The sequence below is a fragment of the Aegilops tauschii genome, chromosome 1 (assembly GCF_002575655.3).
Source record: "Aegilops tauschii subsp. strangulata cultivar AL8/78 chromosome 1, Aet v6.0, whole genome shotgun sequence".
NCBI classification, from domain to species: domain Eukaryota; kingdom Viridiplantae; phylum Streptophyta; class Magnoliopsida; order Poales; family Poaceae; genus Aegilops; species Aegilops tauschii.
This window is the reverse complement of record NC_053035.3, coordinates 412,457,282-412,468,757: the sequence shown is the minus strand read 5'-3', so window position 1 is coordinate 412,468,757 and position 11,476 is coordinate 412,457,282. Positions and strand designations below refer to the sequence as shown.

The window sequence follows — 11,476 nt, the reverse complement described above, 5'->3', positions numbered from 1 at the left end:
CTCCGGTGTGTATATAAACCGGAGGGTTTAGTCCATTGAGGCTATCAGAATAATCATAGGCTAGACGACTAGGGTTTGGCCATTACGATCTCGAGGTAGATCAACTATTGTAACCCCCTATACTCATCGAATACAATCAAGCAGGACATAGGGTTTTACCTGCTTTAAGAGGGTCCGAACCTGGGTAAACACCGTATCCCCATTGTCCCTTGTTACAATTGATCCTTGGACTCATAGCTTGGGCCCCCCTACCCGAGATCTGCCGGTTTTGACACCGACAGGCGCCGACTCTTGGCTCCAAGCCACCCTACTCTCCTCGATTGCTTCCTTTCTTGCCGGCACAATAGACTCCATGGCGTTCTTTATCTCCTCATCTCCTTCCTTCTTCTTCTTCTTCTTCTTCTTCTTCTTCTTCTTCTTCTTCTTCTTTTCGTTTGCTAGTTTTTCTTCATTTGGTCTTTTTGGCTTGGAGTAGGCAACCGAGTTTGGTGTAGGGCTCCTCTTGCGCGCTAAACCAAGTTTACCGTGCGAGCGATTTTAGCGTGGCTACTGAAGCACCAATTTCAGTCCCACACGCGCAATATAGTCGTTTTATACAACTCGCGACTAATCTAGCGCGCCTGTTGGAGATGCTCTCAATGGCTCTCGCGGCAACGCCAAGCTCCAGTGACCAGGCTAGGCGCACAACCACACCTGGTCTTCTTCCCAAGCGCCGACATGGGCCACATCCACCCTTTCTCCCGCTTCATCGCCGCCCTCGTGAGCCAAGGCGTAGTCGACATCTCCGTCGTGACAGTGCTCCCGACGGTCTCCGAGGACGAGGCCGACCACTTCACGGCGTTCCCCACCATCTGACGCATCGACTTCAATCTACTTCCGCTCGATGACGCCACCCTTGCCGGCATGGTCCCCTTCCTCCTGCGGTGGGATTCCCTGCGCCGCTCCGCCCACCTTTTTGGCCCGCTCATCTGTGGTGCCGTGTCGTAAGCATCGGCCATCGTCATCGACGTAACCGTGGCTTCCTAGGTCATCCCCGTAGCCAAGAACGAGCTGCGGCTCCTGTGCCACATCCTCTTCATCTCATGCGCGACCATGATGTCCTTCCTGGCCTAGTTGCCCACCTACGTTGACGGCGCCGACACAGATCACCTCACCGGGGACGTCGACGTCCCCGGCATTGAACACCTCCCGGTGGATTACCAGCTGTAGGTGCTGCGTGATGCCTGCTTGAACTACGCCGGTATTTCCCCAAAGAGGAAGGGATGATGCAGCACAACAATGGTAGGTATTTCCCACAGTGATGAGACCAAGGTTATCGAACCAGTAGGAGAACCACGCAACACTACGTGAACGGCACCTGCACACAAGTAACAAATACTCACAACCCGACGTATTAAAGGGGTTGTCAATCCCTTTGGCGTAACGGCGCCAGAAATTGGCAAGTGGACGTGAGAAAGTTGTAATAAATTGATAGATAGATCGCCAGATAAAATAAAGTGCAGCAAGGTATTTTTGTATTTTTGGTTTAACAGATCTGAAAATAAAAGGAAATAAAAATAGATCGCAAAGGCATATATAATAAAGAAGAGACCCATGGGCCGTATATTTCACTAATGGCTTCTCTCGAGAAAAATAGCAAACAGTGGGTAAACGAATTACTGTTGGGCAATTGATAGAACTTCAAATAATCATGACGATATCCAGGCAATGATCATTATATAGGAATCACGTCGAAGATTAGTAGACCGACTCCTGCCTGCATCTACTACTATTACTCCACACATCGACCGCTATCCAGCATGCATCTAGTGTATTAGGTTCATGGAGAAATGGAGTAATGCAATAAGAACAATGACATGATGTAGACAAGATCTTGTTATCCTTAATGGCAACGATACATACATGTCGGTTCCCCTTCTGTCACTGGGATCAAGCACCGTAACATCGAACCCATCACAAAGCACCTCATCCCATTGCAAGATAAATAGATCAAGTTGGCCAAACAAAACTCCAATATCGGAGAAGAAACACGAGGCTATAAGCAATCATGCATATAAGACATCAAAGAAGACTCAAATAACTTTCATGGATAAAAAGATAGATCTAATCATAAACTCAAACTTCATCGGATCCCAACAAACACACCGCAAAAAGAGTTACATCATATGGATCTCCAAGAGACCATTGTATTGAGAATCAAAAGAAAGACATGAAGCCACCTAGCTACTAACTACGGACCCTTAGGTCTACAAAAGTCTACTCACGCATCATCGGAGAGGCACCAATGGGCATGATGAACCACTCCATGATGGTGTCTAGATTGGATCTGGTGGTTCTGGAACTTGTGGCAGCTGGAATTGATTTTCGTCGACTCCCCTAGGGTTTCAGGAATATTGGGGTATTTATAGAGTAAAGAGGCGTTTCGGGAGGCCAACGAGGTGGGGCGTGCCCTGGTGTCTTGAGCTCACCCCGGGCTCCCTCTTCGGTACTTCTTTGGCCCACTAGATGTCTTCTGGTCCAAAAAATCAAAAAAGGTTTCGCTGCGTTTGGACTCTATGTAGTATTGATTTCCTGCGATGTAAAAAACATGCAGAAAACAACAATTGACACTAGGCACTATGTCAATAGGTTAGTACCAAAAAATGATATAAAATGACTATAAAATGATTGTAAAACATCCAAGAATGATAATATAACAGCATGGAACAATCAAAAATTATAGATACGTTGGAGACGTATCAGCATCCCCAAGCTTTATTCCTGCTCGTCCTCGAGTATGTAAATGATAAAAACAGAATTTTTGATGTGGAATGCTGCCTAACATGTTCATCACATATTCTTTTCCTTGTAGCATGGACATTTGGACTTTTATATGGTTCAAAGCAATAGTCTAGCTTTGCTATGAGACTTAAATACTCAAGCATATCAACAAGCAACCATGTCTTTCAAAATATCAATGCTAAAATAAATTATCCCTAGCCCATTATGCTCAGTCATTGATCCATTCATGAAACACACTCGCATATTAGCTACACCCAATGCTCAAGTATGATCATAGTGCCCCTTAGTTGGTGCTTTATAAGAGAAGATGGAGACTCAAATAAAAAGTAAAAATTGCATAAAGTAAAAGAAAGGCCCTTCGCAGAGGGAAGTAGGGATTTGTAGAGGTGCCAGAGCTCAAAGAGAAAAAGATAGAGATAAAAACATTTTGGGAGGCATGCTTTTCCTGTCAACGAGAATGATGAGTAGTTCCCAATACTTTCCATGCTAGATATATCATAGGCAGTTCCCAAACAGAAATTGAAGTTTATTCCTTTTTCAACCATACTTTCACTTTCCATGGCTAGTCGTATCCACGGGTTCCTTCCATACCAACACTTTCCAAGGAATTTATTATTTGACAACATAAAGGAAATTCATTTTTCATTTTAGGACTGGGCGTCCCTAATACCTTTGCCTTACTCTCGTGCAATGACAAGTGAATAAACACTCATCATGAGAATAACATATCTAGCATGGAAATATATTAGCCACCCCCTACCGTTTCATGAGCGGTACGAGCACACAAAAGAGAAATTTATTTTTAAAATTAGAGATGGCACATACAAATTTGCTTAGAATGGCACAGAAATACCGCATATAGGTAGGTATGGTGGACTCTTGTGGCAAAACTGGTTTAAAGGATTTTGGATGGACAAGTAGTGATCATACTTAGTGCAAAATGAAGGCTAGCAAAATATTGAGAAGCGACCAACCAAGAAATGAAAAATCTCATAAGCGAGCATTAAGCATAAATAACATCGAATAATGCACCACAAGTAGGATGTAATTTCATTGCATAACTATTGACTTCCGTGCTTGCATAGGGAATCACAAACCTTAACACCAATATTCTTACTAAAGCATAATTACTCATCAACATGAATTACATATCACATCATCATATCTCAAAACTATTACAAGGAATCAAGTTTATTTTGTCCAATGATCTACATGAAAGTTTTCATTATATCCTTCTTGGATATCTATGACTTTGGGACTAGTTTCATATGTTGGTTTTTTATAAGCTCAAACAAATATAAGTGAAGGTCATGAGCATAATATTTCTTTCTCTCAAATTAATTTAAGTGAAGCAAGAGAGAATTTCTTAAAAAAAATTACTAACTCTCAAATAAATCTAAGTGAAGCATGAGAACATTTCTTCAAAAATACTAAAGCACACCGTGCTCAAAAAGATATAAGTGAAGCACTAGAGAAATTCCATAGCTCATAAAGATTTAAGTGAAGCATAGAGAGCAATTCTAACAAGTCATGGCATAATTTTGGCTTTCTCAAATAGGTGTGTCCAGCAAGGATTCAAGACTTAAAAAAGCAAACAAGCAAAGACTCATATCATACAAGACTCTCCAAGCAAAACTCATAATATGTGACGAATAAAAATATAGTTCCGAGTAAAATACCGATGGTCGTTAGAAGAAAGAGGGGATGCCACTCGGGCATCCCCAAGCTTAGTTGCTTGCTTCTCTTTGGATAATAGCTTGGGATGCCATGGGAATCCCCAAGCTTGGGCTCTTCTTACTCCTTATTCCTTCATCCATCATAATATCACCCAAAACTTGAAAACTTCAATCACACAAAACTCAACAAAACCTTCGTGAGATCCCTTAGTATAAGAAAACAAATCACTACTATAAGTACTGTGTCAAACCCATTCATATTTTATTCTTACATTATATCTACTGTATTCCAACTTTTCTATGGCAAAAACTCTTCAAAGGAGACCATAGGATCATCAAAACAAGCACACAACGCAAAGAAAACAGAATCTGTCAAAAACAGAACAGTCTGAAGCAATCTGGATATTTCGAATACTTCTGTATGTCCAAAACTAATTAGTATTTTATCGCTCTTCTGTTAAAAATGAAAATTATTTTCGTGAGCATAAAAGTTTTTGTTTTTCAGCAAGATCAAATCAATTATCACCCAACAAGATCCTAAAGGCTTTGCTTGGCACAAACATTAATTAAAACACAAAAAACACAATCATAAAAGTAGCATAATTGTGCAAACACTCAAGAATAGAAAGAGACAAAAATAAATTTTATTCATTGGGTTGCCTCCCAACAAGCGCTATCGTTTTATGCCCCTAGCTAGGCATAAGATTTCAATGATGCTCACATGAAACATAGTAATTGGAACACAAAGAGAGCATCATGTAGCATGTGAAAACACATTTAAGTCTAACATACTTCCTATGCATAGGCATTTTATAAGCAAACAAATCTATAATACCTAAATAGTTCATCCCCACTAACCTATTTCTCTTGACATGCAGCCTATCCACCTCAGCTTGCCACATCATCAGTTGCTCTTAATTATTTTGATCATGCAGGTTACCACATCAGCATTTAAAAAATCATGTTTATTCATGTGATTCGACTCTCTAGAAGGTTTCTTCCGTCAACCGATAAGAAGCAGCCCAACAGATACCCATTACTCCATCCCTTCGCATCTCTTACGAAGCAATTATTGACATCTTCAGCACCGTTCCGTTTCCACCTCCCGTACACATCCACTATATTCCCCACCTTCCCCACGGACCACCCAAAGGTCCAATGCATCAGCGTCTCCTCCCCTCCCCTTTCCCAGTGATTCTCCACACCAAGCGTAGCCCGACAGCAACAACATGGTGCCCTCCAACGAATCCACCTGCCACACGGCTGCCAACGGCAGCAGCGGCGAATTACCAGATCTCGGCGTAGTGGCGATGTCTACACGGTATGATCTATGGCAATCGGCCCCTACGCCTCCGTCCATGTCTGATGTTCAGATGGCCAACATCCATGGGCGCTCGCAGTGCGCGGCACATGGCCTGGCGGCCCTCGGCCCTTCACTTCTCCCGACGATGCCCGTCCTGCGGCATGGCTGCTGACGGCAGTGGCGGCGCACGGCCTGGCACGACGACATCTGACCCCTGCTACTACCGCAACGATGCATGACCCCTTTTTTCAACCGAGCTCTGCCGAAAAGGTGAGGGAAAATGATATTTTGTTTCTGCTGCATCATTGGAAGATTGATCCAAAATTTCAGGCGTTGAATCATGATCATCTAGAGTTCAATAAGGTGAGAGAAATCCCAGATTTTTTTATGCTGAAGGCGTTTTGTTGAAAAATTTAACCATAGGATTTTGGACAACGTCAGCATTTAATCAAAAAGGAGATTCTTGGGCAGGTAATAAGAGGTACGTAGCATACTCTTTTTTACGTCAATAGCATACTTTTCAATGTAGTAATTCATCCATTTGGTTGAATGCCTCCACTTTGGAGATTATCACCTGCCGAAATGCATGGTGTGGTCCTTCACGGCATTAAGTGGTGTGCAATTCATGTATGTTGTCTTCATGTGAGGGTGCTGGCCTAGCTGGTACAGGAGACAGTGACATTGTTCGTACCACCTGATCCCATTGTCAACCTCACATTGTGTTTGGGTACTGATCACTGACCATCACCTACATGATTTGGTTCCTGACTGACAGGCTGATCGCCAGGAAAGAGGTGATGCAGACTATTCAGGTGAAGCCCGAGTGGAAGAAGGGAACCAAGGTGACGTTCAAGGGCATGGGTTCAGTTTTCTTCTTCTCATTAGACCAAATTAGCATATGAACCCTATGGCCTTAGCTATTTTACCATCATTTCTTCCATCTTTTTTTGTAGACATCCATGAAGGGTGATTCATGTCACATATGAACATTCCTATACTTAATAAATCGGATTATCATGTATATCCAGAAGATGCATCTATATTCGCCTCCCGTGGATGGTTAAACATTCTGATGTTTATATTGTGAGATATAATAGTGTAAGGATTTTCCTTTACATGGCTGGTTTTTGAAATTCTAACCATGTTTAAATAACTTTGAGAGGTATGCTATTCTGAACTCTGAAGCCCTCTTAATGGATTTTTTATTGCAAGAATTATGATATATACTTTTGTGAAGCATGTTTCTCATCTCTTGCGTTTCCATAAAATTCTTCTTAATAGATGTTATGTCTTCAAGAATGTTAGCTGCACCTGCATGGCCATAGAGTATTAGTATCTTAGTTCACTGTCTTCTGATAATGATGCTTGCAGTTTTTTTGCAATCTCCAGTGCAGATAGTAGGATTTGTATGTAGGTATCATTGAGCTACTAAGGTGACATTATTTTTACTTTGATGGTGTCTTAAGTCACCACATGCAAAGATTTGTAGGTAGTAGTCACTTCATGTTGTATTTGTTTTACAACCTGCATATTATGTTTGTCCTTCTCAACTTATGTTTCCATGCTAATTCCACTAAAGGGTTGTAATTTTCTCTTTTGGTATTCATGTTATCAAGATATTTGGCTTATCTGAGTCCAAGCAGAAAGAAACTGATTTGCCACGTTCATTCTTGATTAAGATGTTGTACTATTGAGCCAAAACCAGATAAGCAAGAAACATTTTAGAGCCAGTGATTTTATGTATGGATTTGGTTCACATATATTTCAGGGGGGGGGGGAATTGCACAACAAGAGACTCCTTCTGTTTGATCATTATAGACTCAACTATTATTTTAAGCTTCGTAAACAACTGAATTTGTTGATGGTTCAACAGCTATACTTTAGTTTGGATTGCACAAGATAGCAACCTGCTCAATATTGTCAAAATAATCTCATTTGCACTTAATGCAATCTCTTAAACATTATTAACCAAACATCCCGCAGCAACACGCGCGGTTTCATCTAGTTATCAAAACAAGCAAAGACTAGCATATGCAAGGAAGAAGAATAAAAACAGACAATCTCAACATGAAGAGAGGTAATTTAGTAGCATGAAAATTTCTACAACCATATTTCCCTCTCTCATAATAATATATGTGGGATCATATTCAAATTCAACAATATAGCTATCACATAACATATTCTCTACATGATCCACATGCATGCAACAGTTACACTCTTCCAAAATAGTGGGATTATCATCAAATAAAGTCATGACCTCTCCAAGCCCACTTTCATAAAAAAATCATAAGATTGAAGACTCTCCAAATATGTGGGATTATTTTTAACTAAAGTTGACTCTCTTCCAAACCCACTTTGAATATTATCGCAAGCAAATTCATCATGAGGTTTAAATAAAATTTTAAGATCATAAGAATCATTATCACCCCAATCATGATCATTGCAATAAGTAGCAGACATGGCAATATTAGCATCCCCAAGCTTGGGGTTTTGCATATTAGTAGCACAACTGACATTAATAGAATTTATACTAACATCATTGCAATCATGCTATTCATCTAAGGAACTATCATGAATCACTTTGCAAATTCCTTCTTTTAACACTTCATCACAATTTTCAGATTCATGAATCTCAAGCAAAACTTCATAAAGATGATCTAGTGAACTCAATTCACTAGCAATGGGTTCATCATAATTGGATCTCTTCAAAATATTAGCAAGTGGATGTGGATCGATATTAATTGATTTTTATCTAGCAAAGATGCAAGCAAATAGAAGACACATGGCAACACAAGCAAACATGAGATCTGACGAGAAAATGGCAAATGAAAAAGAGGGCGAATAAAATGGCAAATTTTTGTGAAGTGGGGGGAGGAAAACGAGAGGCAAATGGCAAATAATGTAAATTGCAAGGAGATAAGATTTGTGATTAGGAACCTGGTAGATGTTGATGATGTCTCCCCGGCAACGGCGCAAGAAATTCCTTTTGATGTCAGCTTGAACTACGTCGGAATTTTCCCAAAGAGGAAGGGATGATGCAGCACAACAACGGTAGGTATTTCCCTCAGTGATGAGACTAAGGTTATCGAACCAGTAGGAGAACCACGCAACAGTACGTAAACGACACCTGCACACAAATAACAAATACTCGCAACCCGAAGTATTAAAGGGGTTGTCAATCCCTTTCGAGCAACGGCGCCAGAAATTGGCAAATGGATGAGAGAAAGTTGTAATAAATTGATAGATAGATCGCCAAATAAAATAAAGTGCAGAAAGGTATTTTTGTATTTTTGGTTTAATAGATCTAAAAATAAAAGCAAAGAAAAATAGATCGCAAAGACAAATATAATAAAGAAGAGACCCGGGGGCAGTAGATTTCACTAGTGGCTTCTCTCGAGAAAAATAGCAAACGGTGGGTAAACGGATTACTGTTGGGCAATTGATAGAACTTCAAATAATCATGACGATATCCAGGCAATGATCATTATATATGCATCACGTCCAAGATTAGTAAACTGACTCCTGCCTGCATCTACTACTATTACTCCACACATTGATCGCTATCCAGCATGCATCTAATGTATTAAGTTCATGGAGAAACGGAGTAATGCAATAAGAACGATGACATTGTGTAGACAAGATCTATTTATGTAGAAATAGACCCCATCTTGTTATCCTTAATGGCAACGATACATACGTGTCGGTTCCCCTTCTGTCACTGGGATCAAGCACCGTAAGATCGAACCCATCACAAAGCACCTCTTCCCATTGCAAGAGAAATAGATCAAGTTGGCCAAAAAACCAAATATCGGAGAAGAAATACGAGGCTATAAGCAATCATGCATATAAGGGATCAAAGAAGACTCAAATAACTTCCATGGATAAAAAGATAGATCTGATCATAAACTCAAAGTTCATCGGATCCCAACAAACACACCGCAAAAAGAGTTACATCATATGGATCTCCAAGAGACCATTGTATTGAGAATCAAAAGAGAGAAAGGAAGCCATCTATCTACTAACTACGGACCCGCAGGTCTACAAAAGATTACTCACACATCATCGGAGAGGCACCAATGGGCATAATGAACCCCTCCGTGATGGTGTCTAGATTGGATCTGGTTGTTCTGGAACTTGCGGTAGCTGGAATTGATTTTTGTCGATTCCCCTAGGGTTTCTGGAATATTGGGGTATTTATAGAGCAAAGAGGCGGTTCCGGAGGCCACCGAGGTGGGCACAACCGACCAGGGCGCACCTAGGCCTCCAGGCGCGCCCTGGTGCCTTGTGCTCACCTCGGGCTCCCGCTTCGGTACTTCTTTGGCCCACTGGATGTCTTCGGGTCCAAAAAAATCCACAAAAAGGTTCGCTGCGTTTGGACTCCGTTTAGTATTGATTTCCTATGATGTAAAAAACATGCAGAAAACAGCAACTGGCACTGGGCACTATGTCAATAGGTTACTACCAAAATATGATATAAAATGATTGTAAAACATCCAAGAATGATAATATAACAGCGTGGAACAATAAAAAATTATAGATACGTTGGAGACGTATCACTGCGCGACCCGGACAACCTCTTCACCAAGCAGTTCATCGCCAGCGGCCACGAGATCGTCGAGGCAGATGGCATTTTCCTCAGCACGTTCGACGCCTTAGAGCCGGAGGCACTCACCGCCCTGCGTGACAGCAAGGTCATTCCGGGTTCCCTCCAGTGTTTGTAGTCGGCCCGCAAAAGTCGACGAGCATAGAAGAGGCGATACATGGCGGTGCCTCTTCACCTACCGCCTGGCTCGACGAGCAGCCGGTGCGCTTGGTTGTGTATGTGGGTACATGGCCTTCAGCAACCGCAACGCGGCCATGCTAGAGCTGATCCACGAGATTGGCGCCGGTCTAGAGGCAAGCGACTGTCCATTCGAGTGGGTGGTCAAGACGACGGTGGTGGACCGCGAAGACACAGCGGAGCTGAACGCCGTGCTGGACGACGGGTTCCTAGGGCGCGTGCATGGGCGTGGCTGATGGAAATGTAGCATGCAATTACAAAAACTTTCCTACACTCACGCAAGATCTATCTAGGAGATGCATAGCAATGAGAGGGGAGAGTGTGTCTACGTACCCTCATAGACCAAAAGCGGAAGCGTTTGACAACGCGGTTGATGTAGTCAAACTTCTTCTCGTTTAGACCGATCAAGTACCGAACGTACAACACCTCCGACTTCTACACACGTTCAGCTTGATGACGTCCCTCGAACTCTTGATCCAGCAGAGTGTCAAGGAAGTAGATGAGTTCCGTCAGCACGACGGTGTGGTGACGGTGATGGTGAAGTGATCCGCACAGGGCTTCGCCTAAGCATTGCGAGAATATGACCGAGGGTGTAATCTGTGGAGGGAGGCGCCTCCCCCCTTCATATATATAGGTGGGAGGGAGAGGGAGCAGCCAAGGGGGTTGCCCCAAGTAGGCCGAATCCTACTTGGGGTTCCTCCCCAATTCGGCCCCATTCCTTATTAACCGGAGGGGAAAGGAAAGAGAGAGGGATGAGGGAAGGAAGGGGGAGGCCAAATCCTCCCCTTTCCTTCTCCCTTCCCCTCTTTCCTTCTCCTCCTATTTTGGCCTATATGGGGGTGCACCAGCCACTTGTGGGCTGGTCTATCCCTCTCTTGGCCCATAAGGCCCATATCTTCGCCGGGGGTGCCCGGAACCCCTTCCGGTGATCCGATA

The 11,476-nt window shown here is 42.4% G+C and overlaps 1 pseudogene; it reads left to right on the top strand.

Moving 5' to 3' along the window:
* Positions 1 to 717: 717 nt before the first annotated feature.
* On the top strand, positions 718 to 10,776 carry LOC141041667 (UDP-glycosyltransferase CGT-like; annotated as a pseudogene).
* The last annotated feature ends 700 nt before the right edge of the window (positions 10,777 to 11,476 follow it).